At 39.3% G+C, this 20,611-nt stretch overlaps 3 pseudogenes; all 3 read right to left on the reverse strand.

Moving 5' to 3' along the window:
* On the reverse strand, positions 91-2,882 carry LOC104780487 (annotated as a pseudogene).
* LOC109132494 lies at positions 5,170-15,475 on the reverse strand (annotated as a pseudogene).
* LOC104780488 lies at positions 16,231-19,218 on the reverse strand (annotated as a pseudogene).

The raw sequence follows: 20,611 nt of genomic DNA on the forward strand, positions 1-20,611 counted from the left end.
AGCTTGGACATTTTTTCTGTTTCCCAATAATTTTATGATTATTTGCTCTTACAAAAGTCGTTGCATATTTATGAAGCTAGTGACATCCAATTAGCATAAGACACTTTCGTTAAAATCACAAACTGTTTTTACTAATTAAACAAAGTTGATACTCTAGAACAAACGCTCGCAATCGATCTGGAACCATCAACTTCTTTGCTCCACCATCGTTTTTTTAGATACTGTGTAGTAGCCTCAAACAAATGCTCGCAATCGATCCGGAATCATCAGCTTCGTTGCTCCAGCTTTATTGTCAAGATTTAGCTCCATCAAACTTGGCATGGCATCTTCTTTAATCTCCAACTGATCTAATCTTTTCATGATCAATACAAGTTTCCTCATCCGACAAAAACCTTGTGCTTTTATGCAAATTTTCGCTCCCGGGTAGCCAGAAGAATACAAAACCAGATCTTCCAGACGTTGCAGTTTCTGTAGAGCAGGCATTGGATCTTCTTGGAGATTTACTATAAGTTTTAGGGACTCAAGACTGGGAAAGATCAAATCCATGTCTATGGGAAGTCTTTGTACGCTGCAATGCAAGAATGTCAACTCGAGAAGGAGTTCGAACCGAACTGTTTCTTCTGAAAATAAGTTGAAGGTCACTACTTCAATCTTCAAGACACGAAGATTTTTCAGTTTGGATAAGCAAACTAAGTCCAAAGGAACTCTTCTTTGGTCCTTCAATATGTGGAACTCGTAGATCTCCAAGTCCTGAAGATTAATGAGTAACTCATGTTTTAGTTTGCTCCAGCTGTAGGTGGAGATAGACCTCAAGGTCTGAAGGTTCACTGCGTCGCCTATTAGTAATTCTCCGATGAATCTTCCAGTGACGTGCCTCAGTGATATGAGCTTACTTAGATCAGTCATTTTCTCAAAGCAGTTGCCTGATGCATCTAGTGTCTGTAGAAACCGTAAATTGGAGATGAAATCGGGTAAACTATTCACAACAGTATCGGCGGTCCCAAGGTACCTCAAGTGGACTAAACCACCAATCACATCTGGTAAACTCCAGGGGCTATATCCTTGACAAATGAAATGAAGTCCTCCAAGATTAAGCACTCGAAGTAACTTCAGTTTTAAAGTAATGGTTTCAACATAAGTAATGTCCCTCCTCGGTTCACCGAAGAACAAGAAAGATCGCATATGTCTGTTCACTCGTCTGTCACACAAGTAGTTGTTGTCCATAAGTTGGTGAACCGCTTCCTTTCTGCAAGTAGTAGTAGAAGAATGTTGCTCGGTGTAAACATTTACAAAGTTAAGCTCTTTGGCTTTCTTACTAACCAATTCTCTGATAAGATCATGGATTCTACAAAACATCAGTTTCTCTCGCTTTCTTTCCACGGCTTGGACCAAGCTTCTGTCTGTCAGCTCTTCGATGTAATAACGAGCCACATCTTCCATTGTTTTCTCTTTATCCTTTTGTATAAAACCTTCTGCTACAAGTAACTGTATCAATCTCTCTACATCGATCTCATAGTCCTCCGGGAAAACGCTAAGGTAAAGAAAACAGTGTTTCAACTGATTTCCCATCTCCTTGAAGCTTAGATCAAACAAAGTGGAGAAATGAATGGTGTCATCCTTTATACGCAAACTGTCCCGCACATCATGCCACTCGTTTGGCCTCTTCCTAGACATTAGCCCGGCAAGAACGACTATAGTAAGATGTAACCCACCGCATTTTTGAACCATTTCTTTTCCGATGTTCTGCAGTTCTTGATCGACTTTTTCAATATCTCTAAATGCCTTCCGCTCAAACAGGTTCTAGCTTTCTACAAACGTTAAGAACCTTAGGTAATGGGAGTAGACTCTCTGGTCTGCGCCTTCAGCCACGGCTCTAATACGTGTAGTGATGATGACTCTACTTCCTTCATCATTGTATGGTAACGCTCTCTTCAAGCTCTCCCATGCTTCTATCTCCCATATATCATCTACCACCACCATATATCTTTTTCCTTGTAGAATATCATGAAGGTAACATTCTAGCTCCTCCTCCGCCATCTTTTCAAGCTCTACTTCAGATGCTTCTTCTCCCAAAGATCTTATGATTCTCACAAGTATATCTCTTGTTTTACATTCTCTAGAAACATTAGTCCATACGCGATATTCAAATCTTTCCTTCACATCGCTGGAGTTATAAAGTTTTCTTGCAAGAGCAGTCTTTCCCAGACCTCCCATACCGAATATGGAGATCATAAATGTCTTGTTATCTTCATCATCGTCAAGAAGCTTTGTCAAAAGAACCTTAGCATCATTTCCCAAATTAACTACACACTCTTCCTGATCATCAGATCGAGCTTGACGAAGCTCCTTCACCCTTGGCGTACTCGCTACTGCTCGATGCTCGTTAAAGTTTCTTATCGCATACGTCTCCCGCTTGCGAGTAACATCGAACATTCTTCGTTTGAGGCTTCTGATATCATCAACTATGTTGTACGCATCGTTATTTTCGCCGCTTATGTTGGTCAATCTCATCAAGCCTAGCCTTTGTGGTCTTTTTTCTAGTTTTAGAAGATAGGTGTCCAAAACATCCTCGACGTCATAAGCGATGTCTAAAACAAGTTTTGCCCACTCTTTTGCTTCTGAGATCTCATCTTCTCTCTCACGAGCTTCAACATCCTTGAGATAAATTTGGATGCATGTCAACTCCGTCTTGAGCTCCTCTAGATCGTCTTTGACTCCCATAAACATTGACGCTTCTTCGATGAGATAGTTGTCTATCTTTCCCACAACAAACTCCGTGATTGCATCTACCATGGCAACAGGATCGAGTTGAAAATCTCAAAGTATGGACAAGATTAAAGATGTATGTTTTCTTTCCTTGTGTAACCTTTTAATTTTAAATATCAAAGGCCATGGACACTTGACTTTTGTGGATGTTTTGTCTTTCATATTTTGAACAAGTTTTATATATGGCCTCATCATATCCATAATATTATATGAGCACTATCCTCAGTTGGTAATTACTTTAAGGAACTCGACGTAGACGTGCTACCAATATAAACTCTCTCGTATGTCAAGTAATTATACGATATTTTGTGAAAGTTTCAAAATATTTTTTCAAACACCTAGTGAATTTTTTTTTATCTTTCCATAAAAGAAAAAATCTAAAACATAATATTTTTTTATAAAATGTTTGATTTTCAAAGTTGTTAACTCACGTGACAACGTATGTAAAACATCGGTAGGAAGAGAAAGATACCACTCGTGGCTAAAACTATAAATAATACTTTGTAATGTGAAAATATGAATTGAAAATTTAAAATAATATATATATATATATATATATATATATATATATATTCTACTAACAAAATAGGGAGTTCTCTCTTGGTTTAAATTGGTCACCTAACCTATCACCTAAACAACACAATTATTTTTGCAGTGAAGTATATTTTAAAAAGTTTATAGCATATTTATATTTTTATAATTATTAGAAATCTTAATTAAACAAAAAAATAAAAATAAATGAGATTGTATAGAGTGAAAGTGCTATGAAATTTTATTGAGTTTTAGAATGGAAGTAAAATTTAAATGCATGATAAAATAAAAATCAATTTATGTAACCGTTTTTTTTCCTGGACAAAGTCAATTTATGTAACCGTATTTATAAAGCTTTAAACAGAACAAAAAAAATAATTGAAACATTCGTTTTGCAGTTGCAGTTACAGAAGATTCCGGAAGTGGCGGTTGTGGTTTCAAGCGTTATTACACGTTTTGAATGACTGATCTAGCGTTTTAAAATGAGTACGTTTGCGGGAGTTTTACGACTAGCTGACCAGTGGGTGCAATAACGGTTAATACATAATAAATGTAATATATAATTATATAAATGTTTTAAAACACCAAAACCTTTATTAAACTTGATTTATAATTAAAATCATTAAAAAGTACTTAAAATAATTATTCAAAAAACAAATAAATTTCATATTGAAATACTTATTACTTTATGCATTTGGGTTTTCATCAAAATTTTCATCAAGTAATGTGATAAATAGCAAAACATATGTTTTAGATTTTAGATCTTCTCTATTAGATGTCGCACACTTAATAAGTTCATCAAATTGAATCTCAAAGCCATGGTAAATTAATTATGAAAGACCAATGCTATTGATGTTTGGAAGAGACATATTTTTAGTTTTCTTGACTCTCACGTAACGTTTTGTTATGCAGTTATGTGGGACTGCAGTTACATCGGTAGGAATGATCAAGCGAGAGCTTAAAAGAGCCAATTGTGATTTGTTTTCATATTCTTAACAAAAAATCTTCTTAAATTTCTGATGAAATGTTATCTTTATTTAGACTTTTTTGAACCAATGTGCAATGTGCCATTAACTTTACATCAAGTTTTCCAAATTTTTGTATGTAAAGTTGGCCAAGGTTTGGTTGGAATTTTTATTTTGACAATGTTTGTAATTGTCTCTTCTTCTTCTTAAGTATAGATCTTGGTTGGAATCTTATTTTCTTGTCATTGTTTTACTTCTAATCAACTTGATCGTATTCGTACTTCATTTTCTCTCATTCTTAACGGGTACTATGGTTAGGTAAAAGATATAAGAAAAAAATATTTCAGTATCGTTGATTTGTTGTTTGTTTTTTTTTAAAAATCCAATCGCGATCGTCCACAACCGCAACCGGCGAAAAGCAGCTTTTAAAATTCAGTAGTTTCAAGCGGTTGGGAGCGGTTTGTGTGATTGACACCAATCACTAGCAACCGTTAGATCTGCTACCATCCGCAAATATAACGTTTGCGTAAAGTAACAGGAGAACCAATCAACACCTTAGAATTATATGCTACAAAGAGTTTTTAGTTATTACCGAATTTTCGCTTAAATAAATATAACTTTTGTTATAACTTATTGTCTTATTTATTATCGAAAAGCATGACAAAAATATCCAGAAAGATTTTTTGTTCATTAAGAATTTAAGATAAAAAAAAGATGGGTTAAAAGACTAGGGAAGAAAAGAAGAGAAGAGAAAGGATATTGTTCAGCTTTCTAATACTCCGCTGGTTAATCTTTGCTTTTGAACTTTACCTTACCTAATAAGTTTGACCTTGAATCTCATGTCCTCAATCTGGAGAGTTGTTTGTCTTAATCAAAGCTATCTTATTATACATGAAGTTCATCATCTTTAGTCTGTGCTCAAGTGCTTGACAAGATCATTCAATGCATTGTATGAGGAGCCTCCACATCTAGTAGAGGCTTTGAGCTTCTCTTTCAAACTGAGGGCTCTCGCCCTAATGCTTGCACCTTCTTCATCCACAACCAATCTCTACACAGCTCTCTCAACCCCTCCTCTTTCCACTTCACCTTCAAGATGAATCCCTACACTCCAACCACTTTCTATATACATAGCGTTCAACTTCTGATCACCCTGAAAGGGCCTACAAATCATTGGAACTCCTTCTGCTGAAAGTGTTTATGATTCCTTGATTATTCAGAATGAATTACATCGATACATATAGCAATGGAGGTTCCACACATTAGGGAAGTCTCCTAAATTAACGAGATTATATACAATCGAATATTGACAAGATAATCTACATATGGAAGTGAATATATCATTCCTAACAGCCCCCCGCAGTCACATCGTTGGATTTGCGAACGGTGAGACTGGATCGAAACTCTTGATGAATAGAAGTGGGGAGTCCCTTTGTGAAGATATCAGCATACTGAAGTGATGTTGGTACATGTAGAACACGGACCTCGCCAATGGCCACTTTATCTCGTACGAAGTGAATGTCCAGCTCTATGTGTTTAGTTCTTTGATGTTGAACTGGATTTGTGGAGAGATAGACGGAGCTGACATTTTCACAATAAACTATGGACGCAGATTTGATGGGGCGATGTATCTCAAGCAACAAATTTTGTATCCATGTGAGCTCAGCGACGGTGTTGGCAACGCCTTTGTATTCAGCCTCTGTGCTGGATCGCGACGGTGTCGGTTGACGTTTTGCGGACCAGGAGATGAGGTTGGGACCAAGATAAACGCAATAACCCGAGATGGACCTTCGAGTATCAGGACAACCGGCCCAGTCGGCATCGGAGTAGGCTGTGAGAGTGTCAATCTGCCCTCTGGTCATTTGAATGCCGTAGTCGATGGTGCCTTGCAAGTATCGGATAATGCGTTTGAGAGCATGAAGATGAGGTAGTCGAGGGCGGTGCATATAGAGGCATACTTGATGAACAGCGTATGAGATATCTGGACGCGTTAATGTTAAATACTGTAGAGCACCTGCAAGACTGCGATAATACGTTGGATTGTCAATGAGTTCGCCATCATCGATCGAGAGCTTGGACTGTAGGTCTACCGGTGTGGCCATGGGTTTGCAATCGATCATACCAGCACGATGGATGATGTCTTTCGCATAGATAGATTGACTTAGAAATAGGCTGGTGGCGTTAAAATCTGCTTTCATGCCGAGGAAGTGATGGAGTTTGCCCATGTCGGTCATCGAGAACTCTGTTTTCAACTTGGCAATTATATTGGAAAGTAACAAAGAGGAAGAAGCTGTCAAGAGGATATCTTCAACATAAAGAAGTAAGTAAGCACACTCACAACCACGTTTGAAGATGAAGAGAGAAGTATCCGCCTTGCTCTGCACAAAACCCATCATCTTAAGAAAAGCCGTGAACCAAGAATTCCAAGCCCGGGGCGCCTGTTTTAAGCCGTAAATGGCTTTGTTTAGCTTGCATACATGCGTGGGCTTGCTTTTGTCCACAAAACCTGGAGGTTGGTGCATGTAAACCGTTTCTTCAAGGTTGCCTTGCAGGAAGGCGTTTTGGACATCAAGTTGATGAATGGGCCATTCAAGAGCAACTCCGACATTGAGAATGGTTCGAATTGTTGTTGGCTTGACGACAAGACTAAACGTTTCATTATAGTCGATGCCCTCTTCTTGTGATTTGTCGTTTGCCACGAGCCGTGCCTTGTGCCTATTAAGAACGCCATCTGCATTATATTTATGCTTAAAGAGCCACATAGAACGCACAATGTTAACATTAGGTGGTCTCGGTACAAGATCCCAAGTCTTAGTCTTAATCATAGCACCATTTTCATCCGTCATTGCCGGGTTCCAGTTCGGATCAGAGAGAGCTTGCAAGTGACTTTTAGGAAGAGGGGATGTGGTTTTGGTAATGAGTGAAAGAACCTGTTTTGGTTTAGAGATACCGGTAAGACGGTGGTAAACGATCTTGAAATAAGAGAGTACGAATGGCATTGTTAATAGTTTGTATCATTCTTTCGGATTTCCCGTTTTGTTGAGAGGTATGGGGACAAGAAAAACGAACATTGATGCAATGGGTGGCAAAATGGTTGTGAAACTCTGTGTCGTTGTACTCCCCCCCCCGTTATCACATTGAAAATTTTGTATTTTGGCTTTGAACTGAGTGGCGATGTTGAAAGTATTTGGAAAAGGTGTCACTTTTTCGTCGAAGTGGATAAACCCAAAGGAAGTGAGAGAAATGATCAAGAAACAACACATAGTAACGGATCCCACTTATGCTTGGTAGTGGTGATGTCCACAAGTCAGAGTGAACTAGTTCAAAGGGTTTGTGACAGTGGTATGAGAAGCAAAAAATGGTTGTTTTATTTGTTTACCCAAAATGCAAGGTTCACATGAAACAAGAATTGGTCCTATAGTACAAAGAGAAAGATTTGAAGACAAAACAGAACGAAGAGAAGAATTGTGAACATGGTCGAGTCTCTTATGCCAAAGCTCAAGTGTTGAAGCCAGTAGAGAGATGGGACAGGAGGTCGATGTCTTATTGAAAGATGCAGGTAAGGAATAGAGATCACCAGAGCTCTCACATCAGAGAAGAACTTTCCGACTAGGAAGATCCTTCACAGTAAAACCAAAAGGATCAAAATCGACAGAACACCAATTTTCTTTAGTAAATTGGCGAACATATATAAGGTTTTTGACAATTTGGGGTGCAACAAGGACGTTTTGTAGTAAGAAAGGTTTTGGTTTGGAAGGAATGGTTGTGTTACCCGAGGAAGTGATAGGGATTGATGAACCATTACCAACAATGACGGAACTACTGGTGTTATGATTAAGAGTAGAATTGAGAATACCTGCATTTGGTGTGAGATGCGCTGTGGCACCGGTGTCCATGAACCAATCAGAGGCGGAAGGATCGTTGAGCGCCTCCGTCACATAGGATTGAATGGATTGTGGAAACTCGACATAATTAGCTTGGGGTTGCTGCTGGGGGTGAGGAGGAGCCGACGGTTGGAAACGACCTGGATGTGGCTGAGTCCATGGAGGATACTGAGGCCAGTACGGTGGAGGAGACGACCAGTACAACGGAGACCCCCATGGAGATCCCCACGAAGGGCGAGTGGTGTGGTTACCGCGACCTCTTCTGCCGCGGTTCTTGAACCGCTTTCCCTTGTTGTTGTTGTTGTAGTTGTTGTTGTTACGAGAGCGAGTCGACACGGACTGGTAGTGTGGTGAAGCAGTAACGGTGAGTGCCGTGGTGGAGGAGGCATGGTCATTGTGAGCAGCAAAGGAGCGAGACACCTTCTGGAGGCGGTTCTCCTCAAGTTCAAGCATTGACTTAGCGACATGGAAAGAAAGGAATGATTCTTTGTGTTTGATAACATTGATGATGTTGAAGATATTGCTACTTTATATTACTTACGTACATCGATTAGAGTTTAGTCAATGGGTTTAGTCAATATTTATTTGCCCCATTTTGGTCTTTTCCTTTGTAAGCTCTTTTAATTAGGTTTCATCTTCTTCTTGTATAAGTACTGGCTTTTATCGCCTGAATAAGATCAAGACAACAAAACACAATCTCTGCTTCTTGTCTAAGTTTTAACATGGTATCAGAGCGTAATCCTGGTTTTCTTTTCTAAATCTATCTTTGCTAATTTCACTATCAAGTAATGGCTGAAACTCAAGCAGCTCCAATTGTGACTGTAGCTCAAGCGCCTCCGGTAGTGGCTGAGGTGAGAAGGACGATCTCGCCGTATGATTTGACAGCGGCTGACAATTCTGGAGCTGTGATCTCCCATCCGATTTTGAAGACAAACAATTATGATGAATGGGCGTGTGGTTTCAAGACAGCCTTGCGTTCACGAAAGAAGTTTGGTTTCCTTGACGGAACCATTCCTTAACCACAAGCGGGTTCACCGGATCTGGAAGATTGGCTAACGATCAATGCTTTGCTTGTCTCTTGGATGAATATGACGATTGACTCAGAGCTCTTGACAAATATCTCCCACCGTGATGTGGCGAGAGACTTGTGGGAACACATCCGTAAGCGTTTTCTGTTTCGAATGGTCCGAAAAAATCAGAAAATGAAAGCCGATCTTGCTAACTGCAAACAGGAAGGTATGACGGTAGAAGCTTATTACGGAAAACTCAACAAGATTTGGGATAATATCAATAATTATCGTCCACTTCGCACATGTAAATGTGGAAGATGTGTGTGTAATCTAGAAGCTGAACAAGAGAAAGATAGACAGGATGACATGGTTCACCAATTTCTCTATGGGCTTGATGAAAGTAAGTTTCACTCTATTCGATCTAGCTTGACGTCTCGTGTTCCTCTTCCGGGGCTAGAAGAAGTCTATCACATCGTAAGGCAAGAAGAAGATATGTTGAACAACAGAACGTTTAAAGAAGAAAGATCTGAAGTTACTGCTTTTGCTACTCAGTCTCGTCCGCGTTTTGATACAGGCTCCGAGAAGCTTCAAAACAGAAAATTGTGCAAGCATTGCAACCGAGGAGGTCATTCACCAGATAATTGTTTCGTTATTATTGGGTATCCGGAGTGCTGTGGTGATAGACCACGAGGACAATCTGGTCGAGGGAGAGGCCGCTCTGGTCCCAGTTTCAGTGGAGGACAAACTAGAACCATGCCTACGTATGCGAATGCTGTAACAACTGGAGTAACATCGCTTGAGCGTGCGAACCGGGTCATCACAGACCGTGATAGGGATGCTATGAGCGGTCTAACTGATGAGCAGTGGCGTGGAGTTGTTACACTCCTAAACGCAGGAAGAAGCGGTGAGAATAATATTAAAACCAGCGGTCATGAGACTTTGACAGGTACATGTTCTGAATTTCCTTCTTGGATCCTAGATACAGGTGCTTCCCACCATATGACCGGAAAGCTGGATTTGTTGACTGATTTACGCACCATGTCTCCGGTTCTGATCATACTAGCAGATGGAAATAAGAGAGTGGCTGTTAGTGAAGGGACAGTGCGTTTAGGTTCACATCTGATTTTGAAATCAGTTTTCTATGTTAAGGAGTTGACATCGGATTTGATCTCTGTTGGGCAGATGATGGATGAAAATCACTGTGTTGTCCAACTTGCTGATCACTTTCTTGTGATACAGGACCGCACTACGAGGATGGTGACTGGAGTTGGTAAAAGAGAAGAAGGGAGTTTTTTGTTTAGAAGTATGGAGTCGGTAGCTGCGGTACACACCAGCGTTAAAGGTTCCATGGATCTTTGGCATAGGCGTTTGGGACACGCATCAAGCAAAGTAGTTAGCTTGCTACCTAATCATATTTTGTCAAGTAATAGAGAGATTTTGGACAGTGTATGTGACACATGTATGCGAGCTAAGCAAACTCGTGAAACTTTTCCTCTCAGTGATAATAGAAGCTCAGAAATGTTTCATCTTATACATTGTGATGTTTGGGGACCCTATAGAACCCCGTCCCATTCTGGTGCTCGCTACTTCTTGACAATAGTAGACGATTTCTCACGTGGTGTGTGGATATATTTGATGGTTGACAAAGGTGAAACGCAGAAACATTTGAGGAGTTTTCTTGCTTTAGTTGAATGTCAGTTTCACACACATGTCAGGGTGGTGAGAAGTGATAACGGTACATAGTTCTTATGCATGCGGGATTATTTTGTTCAACGCGGAATCCATCATGAAACTTCATGTGTTGGAACTCCACATCAAAATGGAAGAGTCAAACGAAAACATCAACACATTTTGAATATTGCTAGAGCTTTGAGATTTCAATCACATTTGCCTATTCAGTTTTGGGGAGAATGTATTCTGACTGCGGCTTATCTAATCAACAGAACTCCGTCAGTGCTTCTTCACGGAAAATCTCCTTATGAGCTGCTTTACAAGACGGTGCCAAACTACGCTCATCTTCGCGTTTTCGGATCGTTGTGCTATGCACACAACCAAAATCATAAGGGAGATAAATTTGATTCAAGATCAAAGAGATGCGTATTTGTTGGGTATCCTCATGGTCATAGAGGGTGGAGGCTATATGATTTGGAGGAACACAAATTCTTTGTTTCTCGTGATGTCATCTTTGCTGAATCAGATTTTCCTTATGCTAGTGATCTTCGTGAAGAAGATGATCGTGAGGTGGGGTATGTGGGCCAAGAAATTAACACAACCACTATTATTGAGCTCCTAGACACTAATGGGCCGAACCTTGTTACTACTCAAACAGGCCCAATAGTAACTCCGTTAAATCCACCTCAAGTAAGTGATCTAATAATTGTTCCTCAGCCTTCATCTTCGTCTTCTGCGAATGTGCCTCCAGATATGACATCTACAGAGCTTCAAGAAAAAATTGTTGAACCGGCAATTGCAGCGACCAAAGAAGCTCTTGGACGAGGTCATCGCAAGAAACAAAAACCGGTAACTCTAAAGAATTTTGTTACCAATACTGTTGGTATTCAATCTGATCTGACGGGTGAAAACTCAAAATCTCTCTACCCTATTGAGCATTATGTTGATTGCCATCGTTTCTCCACATCTCATAAAGCTTTTCTTGCTGCTGTGACTGCTGGAATGGAACCCACAACATATAACAGAGCTGTGGTTGACAAGGTGTGGCGTGATGCGATGTCAGCTGAAATTGATTCTCTCGAGGTCAATAAAACGTTTTCCATTGTGGATTTACCACCTGGGAAGAGAGCAATTGGCAACAAATGGGTCTACAAAATTAAATATCATTCCGATGGAAGAATTGAGAGATACAAGGCTCGTTTAGTCGCATTGGGTAATCGTCAACAAGAAGGCGTTGACTATGATGAGACTTTTGCGCCGGTTGCATATATGAGTACTGTGCGCTTGTTTCTTGGTGTTGCGGCTGCTCGTGATTGGTGTGTACATCAAATAAATGTACACAACGCTTTCTTACACGGTGATTTGACAGAGGAGGTTTACATGAAATTACCTCAAGGTTTTCATTGTGATGATCCAACTAAGGTATGTCGGCTTCATAAATCTCTTTACGGCTTAAAACAAGCTTCGCGGTGTTGGTTTTCCAAGCTCTCCACAGCTTTAAAACAATATGGTTTTACACAGTCGTTGTCGGGTTACTCTCTCTTCAGCTATAACAAAAATGGTACATATGTTCATGTTCTCATTTATGTTGATGACTTGATTATCTCCGGCAGGTGCTCCGTTGCCATTGACCGTTTCAAAGCTTACTTGGAATCATGCTTCCATATGAAAGACCTTGGTTTTCTGAAATACTTTCTGGGCATTGAAGTGGCAAGAAATGATCAAGGTTTTTATTTATCACAAAGGAAGTATGTTCTTGATATTATTTCAGAGATGGGACTTCTTGGCACTAAGCCATCTTCTTTTCCCATGGAACAGAATCACAAGCTTTCTTTGTCCAAGTCCTCTTTGCTTACTAATCCTGAGAGGTATCGTCGCTTAGTTGGGAGATTGATTTACTTGGCTGTCATACCCTGTTCATACGCTAGCACAGTTCATGCAGTCTCCACGCCATGATCATTGGGATGCTGCGGTAAGGGTGGTTCGTTTCTTAAAGTCTAATCCTGGTCAAGGCATTTTGCTTTCCAAAACCTCAAATTTGCAGCTTAATGGTTGGTGTGATAGTGACTGGGCTGCATGTCCTCTCACTCGGCGCTCTCTCACAGGCTATTTTGTGCAGCTTGGTGATACACCTATATCATGGAAAACAAAGAAACAACCCACTGTCAGTCGCTCCTCGGTGGAAGCGGAATATCGAGCCATGGCGTTTCTCACTCAAGAACTCATTTGGCTTAAACGGGTTCTGTTCGATCTTGGCGTTTCTCATAATCAGCCAATGCGCATATTCTCGGATAGTAAATCTGCCATTGCTCTCAGCGTTAATCCGGTTCAACACGAGCGGACCAAACATATAGAAGTTGATTGTCACTATATTCGGGATGCCATTCTAGCTGGTATTATTGCCACCACTCATGTTTCTTCCCAACAACAACTCGCAGACATTCTTACTAAGGCATTAGGGCAAAAAGAACTTCAGTTTTTTCTTGGCAAGTTGGGCATTCTTGATGTACATGCTCCAACTTGAGGGAGGATGTTGAAGATATTGCTACTTTATATTACTTACGTACATCGATTAGAGTTTAGTCAATATTTATTTGCCCCATTTTGATCTTTTCCTTTGTAAGCTCTTTTAATTAGGTTTCATCTTCTTCTTGTATAAGTACTGGCTTTTATCGTCTGAATAAGATCAAGAAAACANCAAGACAACAAAACACAATCTCTGCTTCTTGTCTAAGTTTAAACAGATGATGTTATCGAATTTTGCATTGAGGCCATTGAGGAGATACATTACCAGTGTGCGTTCATTGACAGTGGCATCAACATTAGCAAGTAGATCAGTAACAGATTTGAGCTTCTGACAATAGTTGCAAATTGTCAGGTCACCAATCTCCATAGTTCTGAGCTCATTGTCAAGTTGGATGGCACGAGCTTCCTTGTTATTACGGAACTGGTTCTCGAGCCAGATGTCGCGAGCAGAGCCACCGGTCTTGAATGACGAACGGAACAAAGGCGGAGCAAGAGTGCCGTAAATCCATAGTTTTACGAGACTGTCACGTTTGTGCCATGCCGCGTCATTAGCACCGGTGGGAAGAAGAGTGCCATCAATATGGCCAGAGACGTCGAACGTCATACAATGAGTTTGAAACAACTCTCTCCAGGCATCATAGTTGTGATCTTCTAGATCTAGGATAAGAGGAATGTGATGTTTGATGTTGGTAACACCAAAGCATCGTTCGTTGAGAGGGTTGGCAGCAGCCATGAGAAGAAGAAAAAGAGAGGGAGAAGAGAGACAGAGAAGAAAAGAAGTTTGAAAGAGGTCGGATCAGATGCTAAGCTCTGATACCATGAAAGTGTTTGTGATTCCTTGATTATTCAGAATGAATTACATCGATACATATAGCAATAGAGGTTCCACACATTAGGGAAGTCTCCTAAATTAACGAGATTAGATTATATACAATCGAATACTGACAAGATAATCTACATATGGAAGTGAATATATCATTCCTAACATCTGCAATGCTCTCGAGTATTGAGTTCCATCCACAGTGGCTCCAGAAGCCTCCCACAGCAGGATGTCCAAGTACTTCTATCTGTGGTGCCCATTTCACAATGTACCCTTTCTCTGAGACCATCTTAATAACTTCCTTTTGTAATGAATCTATCCAGTCAAAGCCTGCGATAGAGCCAGGTCGGATTTCCCATAAGAAAGGCTGGTTGCTGCTAGATAATCCCCAAGCCATCTCCAACACTTCTTTGGTTTCCATTTGAACTATGCTTCCCAAGCTTATGTATATGACTGACCTCGTTTTTTGCTTGTTCAGCCATTCCATGCAGCTTCTGTCCTCTTCCTTTAAACTAGGTCCCGCCGATGAAGCCATAATGTATAGAGGACCTAATGGATACACCGGAATTCTGATTTCTTGTTGCAGCCTTGTCAAAAACGAGCTCTCTAGACAGGTAACCGTGTTAATAATAACAGCTGAAGCTGTTCTCTTGTTGATTACTTCTCTAGTAAGCTCTAAATATCTTTCTAGTGGCCCAAATCCTGAAGTCGGTAGGTCTTTGTAAGTTAATGGATGCAAGTCTTCCACTACCTTGTTTCGTAGTTCAAGATCTACAAAGTCAAAAAACAAATTATGTTTTCATGTCGCTCAAGAACTTCTTGGCATTGATTTTGCTTAAAACATAGCAGCAAACTTTATGTATTGCAGTTTGGGTGCTGAAGATGAGACTGGGAAGCTTCAACTCCTTAACTGCAGCTCCACAGACGTACATGAACTCATCATAGATGATACATGCAATATCATTACCTTGTTGTATCAACAACTGATTTAAACAGTCCTTTAATCCTGCCTCGTTTGTTTTGTTGACCCTTATTATATACTCGGCTGGTTCGAGTGCTTCATCTTGAAAAACTGATACGCTTTCTGGTATGGTGACAAATTGAAAACTAGAAAAGTGTTGCCAAGAGCTTACTCGATTGGACTCTACCTGAACAACTGTAATTGAGAAGCCCTTCAAGCTAAGTGCTCTACCAAGTTGCATCATTGGAGTGATATGTCCATGTAACGGAAGGGGAACCAACACTATCCTTCCCTTCTTCACACTTCTCTCCATTTCTCTCTCTCTCTCTTAGCGCAGATGATCTCCAAAGATTTTGTTTTTCGAACATTCCGAATATATTCATTTATAAGAGACTACTAGAAATCATTGTGACCGACAAATATTATTAAAATCCCACTAGCATTGGGAATTACACAAACTACCAAAAGACCACCTTAATTTTTAAATAGTAACTAATGTGTTTTCCTCATTGTTCGGTTTTATTTTCTCTCGGTGATCGGAATGTTCTTTTCTTGGCAACGAAGTTCCTCACACATGCAAACATCGAGGAAAGATTTGTATATTTATTAAGTATCAATCATTTTCAAATCATGAAGTGGACGAAGGCTGTGACTGTGAAGATAAGAATTGTATATTTATTATTAACTATTTTTTGGCTGGTGTACATATCATTGAGTATATATATATTTGGTTGGTATACAAATATAGGCTGGCGTATGAATAAGTAGCATTTGCGTGTATGAGAGGTGAGTGTTCCTCGTTTTCCTTCTTTAAGTGCCACACGCTAACCACTTCTAACTTTCATGACGTGATGAAAGTAACATTCCAACAAAAGCTAATGTTATAGGAAGTGAGTAGGAAATTTCCTGTTTCCAAATAACTTTTTCTTTGCACAGAGAAAAAAAAAAAAAAGTTTTAAATCAAAGCTCTTTTATACTATATAGAGTTTAGTATAAAGTGCGAGAAATTTTTCATTTCTGTTTATTAAACTTTTTGTGTTTGGTCATGTTTATAGTAAGACTTCTTTGGCTAGTAGATGGAATGTTTAACTACAAAACTGTTGAAAGAGATCATTTCATTTTGAGAGAAACTGAGTTTTAATTAAGGTTGAATTGTTATTTATTTGGACAATAAACCACAACAATTTTTGCAAGATTAAGCTTGATCATCTTTAATCTTTATGTTACATGAAGTTCACCAGCTTTACTATTTCTTTAGGAATTGCTACGTAATGTAATGTTTACCATCTTTTCACTCTGTCTTCTCTCGACTACTACTTTTTCCACTTCACCTTGAAGCAGATGCCTTATTCGATCTCCATACATTTTCTATATATATACACTGCGTTTAAGTTCTGCTCACCGTTAAAAGGCCTGCAGTCATCAGCACATATTTTAGTAGCGTCGAACAAACGTTTTCAATCGATCTGGAATCTTCAGCTTTGGTAATATTCCTTGTTTCTTCACACTCATTTTAATCAAACTAGGCAAGGCCTCTTCTTCGATCAGCAACTCATCTAATCTTACCATGGACAATTCAAGATTCCTCAGCCGACTGAAACCTTGAGCGCTGATGCTCATCTTAGTTCCCGTGTATTTACAATCTTTCAAGACCAGATCTTCCAGTCTAGGCAATTTCTGTAAAGCAGGCATTGAGTCTTCCTCCATATTTGTTCCGACAAGTGTAAAAGACTCAAGACCGGGAAAGATCACATCCACTAACCCGGTTTCTGATTTCGACGATAACTTAAAGATTCCCACTTCGAGCTTCAGGACACGAAGATTTTTGAGTTTAGAGAAGTGAGAAATGTGTAAAGGAACTCTTCTCTGGTCTACCCACTTTGAGTCATCGTAGATCTCCAAGTCCCGGAGATTTATGAGTAACTCATGTTTCACCTTGCTCCAGCTGTAAGAAGAGATAGACCTCAACGTCTGAAGGTTTGCTGTGTCGTCTATTAGACATTCTCCCACGAATTTTCCGATGACATGCCTTAGTGATGTGAGCTCACTTAGATCGGTCGTGCACTGGAAGGAGTCCGAGGCATTGCCAGACGCATCAAGTGTTTGTAGAAATCGTAAATTAGAGACAAAAGCTGGTAATATACAGACATTAGTATCAGCAATCCCAAGGTACCTCAAGTGAATTAATTCCCCGATCACATCTGGTAAAGATTCTCTGATATAACGCTTACCACAAAGCAAAAGTCCTCCCACATTAAGCACTCGAAGTAGATTCAGTTTCAAGTTTGAGGTTCTGACACTCCCCACGAGTCCTGTCTTTTCTCCGAAAAACATAAAGGTTCGCATCCGTTTGTTTACACGTCTGTCACACAAGGAACGGTCTTTCATAAGATGGTGAACCACTTCCCTTCTGCACATAGTAGAAGAATGATGCTTCTCGTTGTAAACATCTAAAAAGTTAAGCTCTTTAGCTTTCTTGATAGCCACGTCTCTTAGAAGATCATGGATTTTGCAAGTCATCACCTTTCCTCTTTCTATTCTCTCAGCTTTCAGTAAACTTCTATCTATCAGCTCATTGATATAATATCGAGCCACATCTTCCATCATCATCTCTTCATCCTCCTGTATAAACCCTTCCGCTACAAGTAAACGCAATAATTTCTCTACATTAATCTCATAGTCCTCAGGGAAGATGCTAAGGTAAAGAAAGCAAAGTTTCAACTCGTGTCGCATCTCCTTGAAGCTTAGATCAAAGACAGTGGAAATATGAATGCAGTTATCGTTTAGGTGTCGCCATAAACTAGCATAAACCTCGTGCCACTCGTTTGTCCTCTTCCTAGACAAAATCCCAGATAGCACGACTATAGCAAGTGGTAGTCCACTGCACTTTTGAACCATTTCTTTTCCAGTCCTCTGAAGATCCTCATCGACCTTTTCGATATTCCTGAATGCTTTCTGTTCAAACAACTTCCAGCTTTCTTCAAATGTCAAGAACCTTAACTTATGAGCGTAGACTGTCCCATCCACGCCTTCAGCAATCGCTCTAATACGTGTAGTTATGATGACTCTACTTCCTCCATGATTGCATGGTAAGGCTCTCTTCAAGCATTCCCACGCGTGTGGATCCCATACATCATCTACGCATATCCTCATCCTCTTCAAACATCTTGATCTTCTTCAAACATCTTGATCTTTTCATCAATTTCTTTCGTAGAGACTACTCCCAAAGATCTTATAATTCTCACAAGTATATCTCTTGTTTTATACTCTTGGGAAACGTAAGTCCACGCACGGCAATCAAATCTTCTCTTCACTTCCACCGAGTTGTAAAGCTTCCTAGCAAGTGCAGTTTTTCCGAGACCTCCCATACCAAATATGGAGATGATATGCCTCTTGTCCTCCTTATTATCACCAAGAAGCTTTACCAAAAGAATCTTAGCATCATCTTCCAAACCAACTACTTGCTCTTCCTGATCAACAGGTGGAGTACGTCGAAGCTGCCTCACCCTCAAATCTGTAGAACACTCTCCTCGAGACTCGTTGAAGGATCCTATGCCATAAGTCTCCCGCTTGCGAGTAATATCCAAGATTCTTCTCTTAAGGATTCTAACATCATCAACTATGTTGTACGCATCCATCTTCTCGCCTACTTTGTTGGTCAATCTCCTCAAACCTCGCCTTTGTGATCTTTCTTCGAGTTTCAGAATATATGAGTCCAAAACATCTTCAACATCGTATGCTAAGTCCAACACAAGTTTTGTCCACTCTTTCGAGACTTCATCTTCTCTTTCTCGAGCTTCAACATCTATGAGATAACCTTGGATACAGGTCAACTCCGTCTTCAGGTACTCTAGATCGTCTTTGACTCCCATCAACATCGATGCTTCATCTATGAGATAGTTGCCGATCTTTCCCACAACGAACCCCGTGATAGCATCTACCATCTCAGAATAATCGAGTCGAAGGATTTCAAAATATGGACAAGATTTGAAGATTTGTTTCCCTAGATAGTGTCAACAATTTCAAGTTTTCTTAAAGCCTTTTGACACAGGTTGAGGTTGTTTGTTTTTTGGACCTTTGATCAAATATTAACGCCTCATAATATTCTATGGATATACTATCCCCTGTTGGTAATTTTATAGAAGAACTCAGATGAAGACGTGATACCAAATTTCTTTTGTCAACTTTACGACTTTTTTTTTTTGAAAGTTTCAAACTTTTCGTTAAATAAAAAAAAATCTACTCATAGAATTGGTCATATGTATTTGAGAATTCTCAACGCCAGCCGATGCGATAATTTCGATGCCAGCCGATGCAGTGACCGATGCCCTCTTTCAGAGACGTGAACAAGAAGCAATCAAGTAATTGTCTTTTGTCACAAACGCCCTCACTTAAAATATCCCAGTTTCATAAATTCATAAATTATTGCTAATAAATGTTGTGTTGTAATAATTTATGAAACCTTGATATCATAAAACACCACAGAAACATTCGTTAAAAAAAAAAAAAAAGTCACAAATCGTTTTCTTGTAGCCCAAGTAATCCGATTGTTGATATGCTCAAATTTAATCAAGAACTAATTTTCCAAATTAATTTCAAATTAAGAGATTACTTAGAGGGATATAGCATGAGTTATTATGCCAAATGTGATTAAAACAAGAATAAAAATAAAAACTTTTCGTAACGACCTTTTATTGGATACGTGTCATTAGTTGATTTACTGTAATTTTTAATATAAAAATGATATTTTTTCTTTTTTTCCTTTTTACACTCCCGATCGGAGGAGAAAGCGTTGAGTCTCCTTCACCAAAACATTGATGCTTCTTCTATTAGATAGTTGCCGATGTTTCCCACAATGAATCCCGTAATAGCATCTACCATCTCAAAAGAATCAGAGTCGAAGGATTTCAAAATATGGACAAGATTGAAGATTTGTTTCCCTAGATAGTGTCAACAATTTCAAGTTTTCTTAAAGCCTTTGACACAGGTTGTGGTTGTTTGTTTTTTGACCTTTGATCAAATATTAACGCCTCATAATATTCTATGGACACTATCCCCTGTTGGTAATTTTATAGAACTCAGATGCAGAAGTGACAGCAAATTTCATTTGTCAACTATACGTTATTTTTTGTTGTTGAAAGTTTCAAATTTTACGCAAAAAATATCTACACATGACATCGTATTTTTTAAGTAAACGAGGGACCGAGTGAAATGTTGTTGTCTAGTGGGTAACATTGTTTATTATGCAACATTACTCAAAAAAAACAAGAAAACTCAAATATCAAAGAAGGAACCATTTTCAGGAATCATAAAAGCTCAAATCAGTGTCTCTGATTTTACGAAACAATGAATATTACGAAGCAGAAAAGCTTTCCCGATTCTCAGCACAACTCATCAACGTCAGCAAACACTAACATTAAGCAATTATTAAAACAAGATGTAGAAACAAAAAACCACAAGAAAAAAAAAAAAAAAAAAAA

Source organism: Camelina sativa, chromosome 4 (assembly GCF_000633955.1).
Source record: "Camelina sativa cultivar DH55 chromosome 4, Cs, whole genome shotgun sequence".
NCBI classification, from domain to species: Eukaryota; Viridiplantae; Streptophyta; class Magnoliopsida; order Brassicales; family Brassicaceae; genus Camelina; species Camelina sativa.